Source organism: Camelus ferus, chromosome 25 (assembly GCF_009834535.1).
Source record: "Camelus ferus isolate YT-003-E chromosome 25, BCGSAC_Cfer_1.0, whole genome shotgun sequence".
Classification (NCBI taxonomy): Eukaryota; Metazoa; Chordata; class Mammalia; order Artiodactyla; family Camelidae; genus Camelus; species Camelus ferus.
In genome coordinates this window covers 28,262,500-28,279,385 of record NC_045720.1, presented here as the reverse complement: position 1 = coordinate 28,279,385, position 16,886 = coordinate 28,262,500, and positions in this window count along the sequence as shown.

The following is a 16,886-nucleotide window of genomic DNA, read 5'->3' as shown; positions in this document are numbered from 1 at the left end:
TAAGATCATGCCCAACTTTTCCAAAGAAAATCTGGGTCTTTGAAAGATCGGTATGTCTTATAGATTAAAAATGCAGTCATTAACTGGCAGAAATTATCCTGCTACTGTAACTAAATGATATGTCAATAAAAATCTAAAGCACATAATAAAATTTTCTCAGTATGTTGACAGAATTTGAGACAGAATTGAGACTAGGATAAAAAAGCACTTTGTTAACTGGAAAATGTCACCTAGGTATTAGTTATTATTAATTGAACTAAAAGAGTTTTATTCATTTTGCTGTTTTTTTTTTTTTAAGTTTGTGTTGAAAAATGTCAACCAATTTCCGGTTCAGTCCCATGACAGTATTTATTGGTGCCATCTGCTGGAAGTTCCTAAAAAACTGATGAGGTTAAGATAAACCAAATGATAAACAGCACAGTACATTTTAAGTACATGCATTCCTCACATATTAAAATTAATGTAGGTTAAGTTCCTGGCATGCTTTTCCTGTTTTCAAATTTGCTATGGAGAATATTTTGATGTTGAGTAAATGAATACGTTTCATCAATTGTAGCACTGATTCACTGCTTCATTCGTTCAACCATTATTTTGAGCTCCAGCTGTCTGCCAGGCCCAGCGATAAGAACTAGGGATGCAGGGAGGTTTATGCAACTGCCCCTGTTCGCAAGGGGTGAGGTCCTCCGTTGAGTCAGGGGCATGACTGACCCACAGGCAACTGAATGTAACGCCTGTGGATAACAAAGACTCCCTGGGGAAAGCTGAGGAGGGGCCCTCCCTAAGCCTGGAGGTGATGGCTTTTTCCACAGAAAATCCACTATCTTTGCATGGGTGGAAGAGAATGAAGAATTGCAGAACAAAAAATCAAACTGGAGAAAGTGAAGCCCTCAGGCAAGCAGAGGTAGAAATAAATAAAAACCCAAGCTTACTCCAAGCCTGTGACGCATCACAGGTGCCAAGTGGTCTCCATGAACGTTGAGTTCGATTTAAATTCGTCTAGCCTTTTGTTTATTAAATGCACCATGGATTTCAATGTAGAATGTATACACTTTGCAGACTAATTATCATAAAACCTCAGCATAATTTGCCCTACAATGAATTCAGACATAGCACAACTCTACGAGCTCTCATTCTCCTCAGCAGGCTCCCTCCAATCAGCTCATTACTCCCAAGAGAATGCAGTCCTGCAATTTAAATGACAAGTGTTTGGACCCCACTCATGGGACATTAGGGGGATTTACAGGTATGGGTAATAAAAGTTGTCTTTAGACCCGTGGTACTCATTCAGTGTGCATCAAAATCACCTACAGGGCTTCCTTTTTTTGTGTGTGTGAATTGTGGTTTTATTAAGTCAGTCTGCTATGACTGCTCCGTATCATGTTTGTCTGTGGGAGCCAATGCAGTTGTGTGTTCGGTTAAATTCCTTCTGTAATTTTTAAAAATTTTGTTTTTTTTACTGTAGTTGATTTACAATGTTGTGTTAGTTTCTGGTGTACAGCTAAGTGATTCAGTTATACATGTGTATTCTTATTCATATTCTTTCCCATTATGGCTTATTATGGGATACTGAATATAATTCCCTGGGCTATACAGTAGGTCCTTGTTGTTTATCCATTTTATACATATATGTTTGTATCTGCTAATCCCAAGCTCCTAATTTATCTCTCCCCCACCCCCTCCCCTTTTGATAACCGAAAATTTATTTTCTGTGTTTGAGAGTATGTTTCTGTTTTATGAATAAGTTCATCTGTATCATTTACTTAGACTTCACTTATAAGTGATATCAAACGATATTTGTCTTTCTCTGTCTGATTTCACTTAATATGATAATCTCTAGGTTCATCCATGTTGCTGCAAATGGCATTATTTCATTCTTTGTTATGGCTGAGTAGTATTCCATTGTATATATATACCACAACTTCTTTATCCAGTCATCTGTCGATAAACATTTAGGTGGCTTCCATGTCTTGGCGATTGTAAACAGTGCTGCTATGAACTTTAGGGTGCATGTATCTTTCTGAATTATAGTTTTCTCTGGATATATGTCCAGAAAGCGGGATTGGTGGATCATATGGCAACTCTGTTTTTAGATTTTTAAGGAACCTCCATACTGTTTTCCATAGTGGCTGCACCAATTTACATTCTCGGGGGCTTCTTAAAACTCCGATTTGCTGGGCCCCACCCTCAGATCTTCTCCTTCAGGAGGTCCTGAGTGGGCATAACAATTTGCATTTCTAACAAGTTACCCATTGATGCTGATACTGCTGATCCAGGGACCGCTCTTTGAAAACTACTGCTTTAAGACTATGATACTATCAATTTAAAAGAAATGAAAGCAAAGCATTCATCAGGTTTTAAAAACATTTAAAAAGATAACGTGTAACAATTTGTTCTAATTTAAAAAGCAGAGCAGTGCACATTGAAAAAATTGAAAAATAGATAATTATAGAGAAGAAAATATAAATCACTTAAAATCTCAAACTCAGAAATAACCCCTGTAAACATTTGGTATCTTTCCTTCCATATTTCTTTTGATATGTGTGTGTATGTGCACACGTGCAAATGATTGAAACCATTCTTCAGATACAATGTTGTATCTGATTTTTTTCTTTTGATATTCTATTTGATCATTTTTCATATTATTTAAAAATTTGCTCACACAGGATATGTTCATTATCAGGTTATTTCTGTGAGCAACTGGGGAGTAAACCCACCAGTTATATCGCTATTTCACTGAGGAAATGGTCCACCAAGCTCCTTACTCTATTATTTTGGAAGTGCTGCCTCAACCTTTTTAGTTTTTTTGTCCCTGATCAACAGTTGGAGGGAGGGGGTAAGATGCAAGAAGTCTATGGAGAGATGGTAGTCCAATTTATCTCCTAATGTTTCTTTTAGCTATAACTCTGTGAATATATTAGCTGAACATTTCCCTTCTTTTCCATGTTATTCTTTGTCTCTTTGTCTAGGAAGAGATTTACTCTTTCTCATCTTCTTATAGTATATATAGATCATTTGGTTTTTTTTACTTGATTGACTTAATTATCATATGCTATAGAAGTTCACAATTATGTCAAAATAATGTTTGTTGGACTTGACACAGTGATAGAAGTTTTCTTGCTTTTTACTGTTTTGTTCCCAGGGTGATTTTCTGGTGCCACCATGACATGTTCTGAGGCCATACCCATGACACCTTAGTACAACTGTGTGTTTATGTCTAACTTTTCCTTATCATAGTCTTAAAGATAAGAAAGATTTGTAAATGTTTTTTAATAGTTCTAATGCAATGCTTAATTTATTACAAAATATATTATTTTGTGCCCAAACTAGCTCTCTTTCCCACAATCTCTTCTGTTCTTTTGGTGGATTGGATAAGCAGACTATCATCTGCATGCTTATTTTTTGCACAAAAAACATTGATATGGCCCGTATATTGTTGACTGCTTAGAGAACAGTATTCCAGTTGAGAATAACAGGAAGGTCACAAGACATAACCATCCTGGCAAGGGCACTGAAGAAGCATCTTATCTGGGTTCAAGTCAGAAACAGTGCTAATGGGAAACACCTGGGAGGGAAAAAATTCTATCATGAAGGTAAAAAAAAAAAAAATTTTTTTTAAATATATACACACACACAAACATATTTTTTCTCAGATACACTGTTAAAAATGGTACATTTCTTAGGTAACTTACAAGGGAGCCCTTTGAGTGTTGACCCCTAAATGGAACTTAACAACAGCAAGATTAGGCTGCGTGTGGGCTACTATTAATGTCACATGATGAGCACGTCCACATCACTTAAAACAGTTGAAGTCATGTATTGCTCTGAATTTTTCCTGTGGATACGCTCTTAACACTAGTGGGAGCTCTTTACATTAAGTAAAAAAAAAAAAAAAAAAAAATCCCAAGGCTCACAGTTCTGCCATCCTCTCCCTCTCAGCTCAGAGCTAGTCCTCATGTCTGGGAGAGTTATCCTGAAGGACATCATTTGCCAAGACGAGGATCGATTTTTTTTTTTTAAAGCATTCTAAAGCGCTAGAACATGGAGGTCAATAATTTGCTACAATCTTGCTTTCTAACTCTGAACAGTATTTAAGCCAGTGATGGGAAATTAGCCCCACATCATTAGTTGGTGCTGTCTTTCAGGTTTATTTCCACATTGGTTATGCATACGAGGCTGTCACTTGAAGAAAGTCAGAAGAAAGCACAAGAAAAGATGCAATGAAAAGGCAAACAGTTGTTTTCTTACACTTTAGAGGACACAGAAAAGAAAATGGAAGAGAGCTTATTAAGCAATTACCTTGCTATTTACTGCTTTGCAAAACAGACTCTATCTAGTTGCCTGTCCCTTAAGTTTCAGCTGCTGCGATGCCCTGTATTTGATTTAGCACCATATGAAACTCCTGGCATGATGCCTGGACAAAAGAGGGCAATTTCTCTCTCTAACTTGGGCTTTCCAGACCATGATACTTGATTATCAACCACAGTGTGGCCTGGCACATTTGTGGGTGGCTGAAACTCACAATACAGAATTATTTAATCTTGGAAGAGCTCTGAATTTCCGTTCTCTTGCACTCTCTATAGTCATCCCAATACTCCTACATAATTCTGTTTCTGATAAACAGAGTAGGAGAACTTAGAGGAAGTGAAGCACAGGCAAGTAGAGCTGTAAGCTCTCCTGGGGGCCACAGAACCCATCCCCTCCCTTACATATTGAGGTGTAGACCCAAGAGCTAGAGTGACTTGACCCAAGTTTTCTTCTGATTCTTTCCAAGACACCTTGCTGCATGTCATGACAATACATTGAATAAAATTCATAGCTTCCATTTGGTGGAGAGTGGGCAGTGGAGGAACACCACACATCATGCTAAGGGTTTTACCTATATTCTCTCATATAATCCTCCTACTAAATCTATGAACTATTATTATTCTCATTCTGTAGACTATAAACTGAGGCTCTGACAGTTTAACAGATTAGTAAATGGCCAAGGCAGGATTTAAAGCCAGATATGTCTGACTGGGAGGGCCATTTATTCAAACTGCTTACACCATGTTCAATTTTCTGTGTAGAATATAACTCATTTTAAAGAAAGAAATTGCCAAGACCTGGAGAATAATTTGAGACTCCAGGAAACAGTGAGATCCCAGGAAACATATCCAGGGCTGGAAGCATCCCTTAATAATGTTAATAGCAATAGTCACAGCTACCATTAACCTACTGAAGGCCTGGCACGCCATCATATTTGTTATTGCATTTAATTATCACAGCCGCTTTGTGAGGTAGGGATATTATATACCCAAGTTTCAGATGAGGAAACAGAATTAGAGAAATTAAGTAACTTTTCCAAGTCACACAATTGGCAAGTGGTAAAACGAGATTTTGCATTAAATATGAGTGCTTTGAAACACCATGCTCTTTCTCCTCTTAAGATGAGTGCCTGGCCCATGGAATCTGTTTAATAAATAACTGAATGCGTGAATAAATGAAGGGAAAAAAATGAATGAATGGGGACGGGAACGGAGTGTGTACCTGTTATATAATGCCCGAGTAGGCCTTGATTAGAATCTGTTGAAAATAAATGAGTAATAAATAATGCTTTGTTTTGCTCCAAAAGTTAGAACTGGGACAAACCAGTGGAAATTGCAGACTTCCTGCGGCTTCCTGTACAGGAATCTGGCTTCAGAAAGTTCACTGGCTGGATGACCTTCAATTCTATGATTCAAAGATTCTATGAGCGTCAGTGTCTCTGCTGAGACACAGTAATGAAGAACATTCCAGCAGTGAGAGCTGCCTGGTAGAGCAGTGACCTGCCCGTCTTTGAAGGTGTTCCAGCTACATGACCACCTGCTGGAAGTGCTATGGAAGAAATTATTAAATTGGGTCATATAGGAGATTATTTGCAAAAATGGCTGCAGTGACCCCTTCCCGTTTTCCATTCCCGTTTGCAAGATGACGCTGAAGCTCCTCTACCAAGAGCTGGCACCCAGCCCTTGAATCTGGGTTGGCCTCGTGACTCACTTTATCAAACAGAATGCAACAGAAGCAATGTCATGCCAGTTCTGATTCTAGATCTCAAAAGGTCTTGCGTAGTTTCACTCTCCTTTTAGAAATTTCTGAGACCCCTATGAACAAGCCCTAGCTGGACCAGCCTGCTGGAGAAAGCCAGAACACATGGAGAAGAGATGTACCACAGCAAATAGCCAGGCAACCTCAGGACCAGAGCCAGCTCGCTGACCTGTAGCTGAATACAGGTGCATGAGAGAGCTTAGCTGAGACCTGAACGTCCCAGCTAATCTGTAAATTTATAGGTAATAGTAAACTGTTGCGGTGTGATTCTCAGAAGCACCTCCTGAGATGAAGGGAGGAGACAGGGAATGCCTGATGTCCCAATCAGAACAGGTCGTGCCCCCATCATTCTCCCGTATTCTGGAAGTCCTCCAGGAACTTTCTTCACTGGACTTAGCAGCCAGCATTAATTAGGCATCTTACTACTTGCCAGGCAATAGTTCTAATGCTTTATGTAAATTAATTCTTAAGCCTCAAAGCAACTAGTAAGAAATGTAGTATTATTATTGGACTGGTTTGGCAGATACAGAAACCATGCCAGAGGACTGAAGGCACTTACTTAAGGTGCAGAGTTAGTAAACATCCAGCCCAGCTTTTGAACTCAAAGTCAAAAGGGACAACATTAGCTGTAGTCACACTACACTTGCCTCTTGCTATCTGACGTAAAGGGGAAAATTGTCTGCAGGGACTACATATATCTTCACACAACCTGGTGGTTATAAATATTCCCCCAGTGCCTCTCACCAGGCTCTCTTTACAGAGCCTGGGATGTCACCAAATACCTCATTCATTTTCCAGGCTTCTTCCACTTCAGTTGTTTTGTTCTTCTCATTTCTAAAGAATTTTAACGTTATACTTAAAGTTTAGAACCATGATCAGGAGAAATGTTTAAGAAGACTCATTACCCAAAGCATGGGAGTGGTTAGAAAGAACGCTCCTTTTCTAAAAGAGAATTTTCCAGTATGAGAGTTTCCATTCTACTGAGAAATGAAAATGTACATAAATTAGGTTTAGAAAAATGCATGATATAGGCTTATGCAAAAGCCTTCCTTAAGCAGGAATCAAATGCTAAGCAAAATGATAAAAACAGACCTAATAATCATGCTTAATGTCTAAGATGTGTCAGGATTTTTCCTCCCTGATACAGTTCCCCTGCAGCTCATGATAGGTACAAAATGTCTCAGATCACTGTTTTTCTTGTTGAATATGGACTGCCAACATGTCAGCCTTAGGTAAAACAGTCCAACAGGAAAAAAGCCAAGGAATGTATCCATTCCAACATTTTCTGCAGTCTGGGAGTATATAGCTCTCTGGAAGAACTCCAATTGCCAAACTGGATAAAACATGACCAAAATACACTCCTTTCTAGAAATTTCCTCTGCCTTGTGTTAATAGAGCAAAAGGTATCATTCATTTCGTTCCCAGTGTGTGTGTGTTGTAGACACCTCTTGCAGGAGAGTGGGTATCCCCTACCACCTCCCATCCACTCCCGCTGCTGGGGGTTTGACCCTTTAGGCAGAGTAATGTGAATGCCTTTATACCTGCATGCAGACTTTCCTTTTATTTTACCCATTTGTCTAACTAATATATGTAACCTCAGCTCCTTCTTGCCTGTGGCTTTTTAAGGCCCAGAGAGAGACTCCTAACTTCACTAGCCCCTTTAGACTAATCATCACCAGGCTCTCAAAAGCAAGATGCCATTCTTCTGGAAAATGTTCATGTAACACTTTTTCTTTTCTTCTTTTTAATAGACTTTATATTTCAGAATGGCTTTAGGTTCATAGCAAAATAGAGGAGGAAGTACAGAAAGTTCCCATCTATTCCCTGCCCTCACATACCCGCAGCCTCCTTCACCACCAACATCCCTACCAGAGCGGTATAGTTTGTTGCAACTGATGACCCTACATTGACTTCATTATCACTCAGAGACCATGCTTTACCTTCGGGACCATTCTTGGCAGTGTACGTTCTATGAGTTTTGACAGATGTATAATGGTGTGTATCCACCATTACAGTATCATACAGAGTAGTTTCACTGCCCTAAAAACCCTCTGTGCTCTGTCTATTCATCCTTCCCTCGCCACTAATCCCTGGAAACCTCTGATCTTTTATTGTCTCCTTAGTTTTGCCTTTTCTGGAATGTCACATAGTTGGAATCATACTATAGTCTGTAGCTTTTTCAGATTGGCTTCTCCTCAGTTAGTAATATGTATTTAAGATTCCTCCATGTCTTTTCATGGCTTGATAGTTCATTTCTTTTTAGTACTGAATACTATTCCGTTGTCTGGATGTATCACAGTTTATTTGTCCATTCACCTACTGTCTCAGCTTCAGCTGCTATAACGAAACACCATAAACTTGATGGATTAAACAACAGACGTTTATTTCTCACAGTTCTGGAGGCTGAGAAGTGCAAGATCCAGGTGACAGTGGGCTCAGTTCTTCGTGAGGGCCCTCTTCCTGGCTTGCAAATAGCTGCCTTCTGGCTGTATCCTTACATGGTGGAAAAAGAAAGCTCTGCCGTCTCTTCCTTTTCTCATAAGGACACTAATTCCATCACGGGGGCTCTACCTTCATGTCTTCATCTAAATCTAATTTCCTCTCAAAGAACCCACCTCCTAGTAACATCACATTAGCGGTTAGGGCTTCAACATATGAATTTGATGGGAAGAGGGGGACACAAACATTCAGTCCATAACACTACGAAGGACATCTTGGTTGATTCCAAGCTTTGGCTATTACAAATAAGACTGCTATAAACATTGGACTGTAGGCTTTTGCATGTACATAATTTTTCAACTTATTTAAGTAAATAGGAGGGAGTATGACTGCTGAGTCGTAGGGTAGTACGGTAAGAATATGTATAGTTTGTAATAAACTGCCCCGTTGTCTTCTGGAATAGCTGTACCATCTTGCATTCCCACTGGCAACTGAATGAGAATTCCTGTTGTTCCACATCCTTGCCAGCATTTGGTATTGTCAGTGTTTTAGATTTTGGCCATTCTAATAAATATATGGTGGTATCTCATCATTGTTTTCAGTATTGTGTTTTTATTTATTTTTTTCTCCTTTTCTGTTGTACATATACTACATTGCAAGGTTCTCTTATTTTCCTTCAAAATGTTTTTGTAAAAGTAATAAATGCTGTATAAAAATTCCCCTTTGCACATCAGCCTTTGCCTTAGACTCTCCTTATTCCAGCCAGCCATAAGGGACCCAAAATCAACAGTTTCTTATACCTCCTTGGAAATATCTCTTCTCTCCATCTCTATCCCTCCCACCATATCCTGGTCTCACCCAAGTCAAGATTAGACCTGGCAATTTGGTTTTGTTTTTAAACAATTAAATTTACTTAGGAAAACATTCTGTAACTTTCATGTTTATCTTATGATTACAGTAAGCCCAGAGAATTGTGTTTACAGTCTCTGCTGTCTCTGGTTGTTGAACAGCCCATGTAATTCTCTTATTGTCACTTTTGCTATAATAGATTTATTCATTAAATTTAAATACAGTATTTATTTAATCCAGAGTTTTTACTAAAATGGAAGTCTTTTATTCATGAAATTCCTGTTTAAATCATCTCTTTTTTAAATAAAATACTATCCTTAAGATCATAATCCATTACACTTGAGCAAAAGTAGTTATTTAAGTAAAAGTATGTTTTAAAATTAAAAATGAAAGTGATCATTCAAAACTGTATTTTAAAAGGGGTCGTAATCAACCCAAGTTTTTACTGTGGTTTTAGTTGTTCATAAGTAGGGTTATTTGGAGGCTGAGTCCAACTTGAGTGTGGATTCAACTTTCAGATAAGGCAGTGTGGGAAAGGAATCCAGCCCAGGGGAGAGGAAAGTAAAGAAACCTCCCTGGATGGGAAGAAATTCTGCATCATTAATGGAGAAGGTGAAGGGTCAGGCCAAGCAACATTGGAGAAGAATTTCCTTTTCCCATGAACTGCCCCTTTGGCAGCAAGGGCCTCTAGACTAGATGGGTTTGAAGATTTCTGTGGCAAGAGTGGGCATGTCCATGTACTGCTCGGTGCTCCATTTCCCCTCAAAGAAACAAATAAATAAATGTTTCAAGTGTTACCAAAGTTACACAAACAAAAGTTAAGCAATTCTACAAGGTTTACTACTAATAAGAACACAGGCTGGTAGCCTCACCTCCCATCATCCGCCCGCCCCCAGAGGAAATCAGCTTAACCCTTTTCGTTGTTATTACCTGCCTCAAAGTCCACAGAGTTACTCCATTTCCCTGTTCTCCACTAAACTCTTTTCCTTCCTTCAAAAGAAGTGAATTTTGACTAAGGTTCTGGACACTTACACAATTTTAGGGACTCTTTTTAAGAGAAAGAAGGTCAGATTTCAAATACAAAGTTAAATGGAGCTTTGGAAGGGTCCCCAAGGCTTAAGCATCATTAGCTCCATGGTAACCCTGCCTCTGCCTTGGAGTGAACACATACAAGCTCTATTGTGTTAAATTATCCTGTCTCCCAATCCACATACCATGTCTGGAACACCAAATAACTCAATCTTTTTACGTTCACATTGCTTCCAAAAGCCCACCTCTTCTATAAAAATCTTTCCTATTGAACAGCAAAAATCGTAGTATTTCTTTAACTCCACTTTCTCTAAAATTTAATTTCATATTTTTCTTCACTTATCACCCCATAACACATCCTTATGCCATTTGCTTTTAAGGCAACTCTAGAAAAATGACATATAGTCAGCAGCAGCCCATGGTGCATATTTAGGTATAAAGTTGGCCTTGCATATCAAAGGACATTAATTTAGTAATTATTTAAATCACTAAATTTGAGGCAGAACCCCTTTTCTAGGTGCTAAAAAGCTTTAGGGAAAATTCCATTTCTAATATTTGACTTAATATAGATGTTTTGCTAGATTAAGGGATAAAATATTAAATATTAAGGATGACCAGGGAGTAGGTAGTGAAGCCACTAAAAACAAATCCACGTAGGGTAAAGTCACAGGCACACAATGTAACTCAAAGCACTAGTAGAGCTGAAGCTGTTTTTCTTTAGCATTATGTGTCTCTCTGCTTGCAAATGACAATAGCAGAGCTCCACAGAGGCAATCTTATGCATCAAACTGTCATGAAAATATGTGGCTCTCTGCTGCAGTGTCATGTTACCACTGAAATTTTTATTTTCCAGTAATACTAGAGGTAGTAATTAGAAGGTGTATTATTTCTGGCCAGCCGTGTTGGACACAATCACAGCAAACGGTCAATCGTTGTGCTACAAATACTGCTGTGATTAGCTTTTAAAGCAGGGCGCGGCAGGCAACGCACTTCAAGTGAAAGCTTTTAAATAAAGGTTATCCTCAGTGTTGGTGTTGTGTTCGTAGACTCCCCTGAATTAAGTCCACCAGCCGTCAAATTCACACAAGTCACTTGGAAGGACTGGAGCCCTGGGGAGAGCTTTCAAGGGCAAGGCCAAGAAAAGTCTGGGAGGGAACCTCAGGAGGGGAGGAGCCCATGCAGCCCAAGTTCCTGTCTTCCTTTGTTCTCTTTTATTTATGCCTCTGCTCAGCCCAGACTCCTCCAGTGGGGGTCCCCCTCCTGCTGTTTGCTACCCAACCCCCTAATGCCTGGGCATCAGGTAAGTGGTCCCAAGCAGGCCTATCTACAAGTCTGCAGGCCCCAGGTAAGAGTACCAAGGAGGGCACCATCCTCTACACTTACATAGTTAAAAGTCATCAATCAGACTAACAAACTGTCAAGTAAAATATGTCCAGTCTTCCTACTTTATCCTAAGATAAAAAAATTTTTTTAATGTATAAAGCTATATTTTAACAAGTATGAGCAAACTATCAGTTTTTAAATAAAATTAAATAAAAATTTAATTATTATTGTGTGTGTGTGCATAGCCTGGTGATGGGCTGGAGATGTCTGGATACGTAATAAAATAAAAACTCATACAACTTACTCCATGAAATGTCTTATCTCCCCTTTGTTTTGGCAAAAGCACTTAAGGATGTTGTTGTTTTTTTGTTACCTTTTTTTACTGAGTTATAGTCATTTTACAATGTTGTCTCAAGTTCCAGTGTAGAGCACAGTTTTTCAGTTATACATGAACTTACACATACTCATTGTCACATTTTTTTCTCTGTGAGCTACCACACGATCTTGTATATATTTCCCTGTGCTATACAGTATAATCTTGTTTATCTATTCTGCATACGCCTGTCAGTATCTACAAATTTTGAAATCCCAGTCTGCCCCTTCCCACCCCCAACCACAAGTTTATATTCTATGTCTATGAGTCTGTTTCTGTTTTGTATTTATGTTCCTTTTATTTATTTATTTATTTTTTTTAGATTCCACATATGAGCGATCTCATATGGTATTTTTCTTTCTCTTTCCGGCTTACTTCAGTTAGAATGACATTCTCCAGGGACATCCATGTTGCTGCAAATGGCACTATGTTGTCGTTTTTATGGCTGAATAGTATTCCATTGTATAAATATACCACACCTTCTTTATCCAGTCATATGTTGATGAACATTTAGGCTGTTTCCATGTTTTGGCTATTGTAAATAGTGCTGCTATAAACATTGGGGTGCAGGTGTCTTTTTGAAGTAGGGAAAACTATAAACCATTGATGAAGGAAGTTAAAGAAGACTTTAAAAAAAAAATGGAAAGATATCCCATGCTCCTGGATTGGAAGAATCAATATTGTTAAAGTGGTCATATTGCCCAAGGCAATCTATAGATTCAATGCAATTCCTATCAAATTACCCAGGACATACTTCACAGAGCTAGAACAAATTATAATAAAATTTACATGGAACCACAAAAGACTTAGAATTGCCAAAGCATTACTGAAGAAAAAGAAAGAGGCTGGAGGAACAACTCTCCCAGATTTCAGACAATATTATAGAGCTACAGTAATCAAGACAGCATGGTATTGGTACAAAAACAGACATATGGACCAAAGGAACAGAATAGAGAGCCCAGAAATGAACCCACAAACTTTTGGTCAACTAATCTTCTACAAAGGAGGCAAGAATATACAATGGAATAGACAGTCTCTTCAGCAAATGGTGTTGGGAAAACTGGACAGCAGCATGTAAATCAATGAAGCTAGACTACTCCTTTACACCATACACAAAAATAAACTCAAAATGGATCAAAGACTTAAACATAAGACAAGATACAATAAACCTCCTAGAGGAAAATATAGGCAAAACATTATCTGACATACATCTCAAAAATGTTCTCCTAGGGCAGTCTACCCAAGCAATAGAAATAAAAGCAAGAATAAACAAATGGGACCTAATGAAACTTACAAGCTTCTGCACAGCAAAAGAAACTATAAGTAAAACAAAAAGACAACCTACGGAATGGGAGAAAATTTTTGCAAACGATGAAACCTACAAAGGCTTGATCTCCAGAATATAAGCAGCTCATACGACTTAATAAGAAACAAACAAACCACCCAATCCAAAAATGGGCAGAAGACCTAAACAAGCAATTCTCCAAGGAAGAAATACACATGATCAATAGGCACATGAAAAAATGCTCAATATCACTAATTATCAGAGAAGCAAATCAAAAGTGTGATGAGGTATCACCTCACACCAGTTGGAATGGCCATCATTCAAAAGTCCACAAATGACAAATGCTGGAGAGGCTGTGGAGAAAAGGGAACCCTCCTACACTGCTGGTGGGTATGCAGTTTGGTGCAGTCACTGTGGAAAACAGTATGGAGATTCCTCAAAAGACTAGGAATAGACTTAGCATATGACCCAGTAATCCTGCTCCTGGGCATATATCCAGAAGGATGCTGTTATAATCAAGATTTTCATATAATCCATATTCTATTAACAATAATGTCAAATTACATAATTTGAGTTGTTGTAGCTCTTGGAATTTTTAAACTTAATTTCAACTTGGGGAAACTTTATTCTGCTACAGCAGTAGCAGCTGGAATTGTCAATCAAATTCTTAAAACAATACTTATTTTAGAAAACGAATTGGCGTTTCTGGTCTGGCATGTAAAGAGGATAGAAGCCATCACTCTGACCTAACAAGTAAAAGGCTGAACATAAACTGAAAATCAACAACTCTTCTTAGATCTGTCAGAAAATTGAGGTCACAAAGCAAAATCTGCTCCTCAAGTTAGAGAAACAAACATTCATAGAGAATCACACCTTACTGGAGTAGAAACCCATGAGCAGAAACCACCAGGGGAACCACTGTAGGGTATGAAAACCTGAAGTGTAATAGACAAAATACCAGAGACTTAGTGCAGACAACTCTGAGAGTTAAAAACTCCATGCGGACCAAGTCTTGGGGGGATCCCCACACTTTTGTGGGTTTTATCTCCTGAAGCCCTACCAGATTCTTACAGTGGCTATTGAAGAAAAATCCCCTTGTGATTCTTGAAGGGGGAAAAAAAAGGAACAATTTTGAAATATGCCTGAGTATTCTGTTCTTAACAAGGCCTGCCATCTAGAGAAATTATCTTACCAGAGCCTAACCTAGCAGAGCCTAATTGACCTGGGGAAGAGAAATACCTACCCCCAGCCCACTCCAGACACACTATCCCACCTAATGGGGATATAAACTGAGGAGGCTTGAAGTTCACAGCCCAAGGCTACACAGGCTCACTAAGAGACTGAGACCTAATCATACGTCTATAGGATGCTTCCCACCCCACCCCCATCTTAGCATCACATCAGTAAAGCCTCATTTACTGAAGTTTCTTTTACCTGGTATCATGTCTGGCTTTCAACAAAAAGTTACAAGGCATATTATAAAGCAGAAAACACAATTTGAAGAAACAGAGCAAGCATCAGAACCAAAGTTAGATATCGTAGGAATGCTGGAATTATCAGACCAGAAATTTAAATTAACTATGATTAATATGCTAAGGGCTCTAAATGAAAAAGTAGATAAACTGCAAGAACAGATGAGTAATGTAAGCAGATAAATGGGAATTCTACAAAAGAATTACAAAGAAATGCTAAAGATAAAAAGCAGTGTAACGGAAATGAGGACTGCCTTTGATGGGTTCATTAGTAGACTGGACACAATTGAGGAAAGAACCTCTGAGCTTAAGGACATGTCAGTGCAAAATTCCACAACTGAAAGGTAAAGAGAGACAAAAATGCAATAGAATTTCCAGGAACTCTGGGACAACTACAAAAGCTTAACATATGTGTAATGGGAATACCAGAGGACAACAAAGAGAGAAAGGAACAGAAGAAATATTTGAAGAAATAAAGACTGAGACTCTACCCCAAATTAATGTCAGACACCAAACCACAGATACAAGCAGCTCAGAGAACATTAAGTGGGGTAAATGCCAGGAAACCAGACCAAACAGAACAAAAACTATACCTGGGCATGTCAAATGTATACTGCAGAATCTTGAAAGAAGCCGGGTTGGGGAACTTACTTATGGAGGAGTAAAGACAAGAATTGTATTCTACTGCTCCTCAGAAATCATGCAAGCAAGAAGAGAGTGGAGTAAAATATTTTAAGTGTTAAAGAGAAAAATCCCATGAACTAGAATTCTGTATCCTGCAAAATTATCCTTCAAAACTTAAGGAAGAATAAGATTTCTCAGCCAAACACTGAGGGAATTTGCTACCTTGCAAGAAATGTCAAAATAAATTCTTCAGAGAAAAGAAAAATTATATAGGTCAGAAACTTGATGTAATAAAGAAAGGAAAAGGAACAAGTAAAGGCAAAACTAAAACTTTTATTTTTCTTATTCTCAATTGATCTAAGACATAACAGTTCATTCAAAACAGTAATAGCAACTGCATATTCGAAGATTATAGCTTATGTAAAATTGAAATAGATAACAGTAATGATACAAAGGATGGGAGGGAGGAATTAAGAATGCTTTGTTATTATAAGGCACTTGCACAACTCCTGAAGTAGTATAGTGTTATTTGAAAGTATACTTGGATTCATTGTAAATATATATATTGCAAACTCTAGGGCAACTACTAAAAAAAAAAAAGTTAAAAAAAGAAGTATAATTGATATGCTAGGAAAGGAGAGGAAATAGAATCATACAAAATGCTCAATTAAAACCACAAAAGGCAAGCGGAAGACAAAAATAGCAACAAAGACCAAGGGCAATGAATAGAAAACAGTATTAAATGTAGTAGATATTAGTCTAAGTATGTCAATAATCACTTTAAACATCACTGGTACAAATAGAGTAGTCAAAAACTTACTTCCCCACAGAAACCTGCCCTTAGATGTTTATAACAGTTTAATTCATGATAGCTATAACTTGAAATCAGTCAAGATGTCCTTCAGTAGGTGAATAGATAAATAAACATGGTACATCCAGACAATGGAATATCATTTATCACTAAAAAGAAATCAGCCATCAAGCCATGAGAAGACATAGAGGAATATTACTAAGTGAGAGGCCCGTCTGAAAAGGCTACATACTTTGGGAAAGACAGTGCATGATATTCTGGAAAAGACGAAACTTGGCGGACAGTAAAAAGAGCTGGTATTTGCCAAGCGTTAAGAGGAAGGAGGACTGAATAGGCAGAGCACCTGAGCTGTTGTGTGGCACAGCAGGTACTAAACTAGGTAGACTTCTAAAGCAGCTGAACTTTCTATTACGGTTCTGCATCAATAAAACCAGTAAAACCATAGGACCTGCCAGAGCTGGACTCCCATTGCCACCTGTGTGCCTCAGGTTGGTGATAAGACTCCTTGAATTAATAAAAAGGATTTTATCTTAGGACAGACACCCTGAAAGTTACCCACTTTCCAACTAAGGTCACTTGGGCAATTGACGTTACAGAGCAAACTGGCCCCGTTAGAAA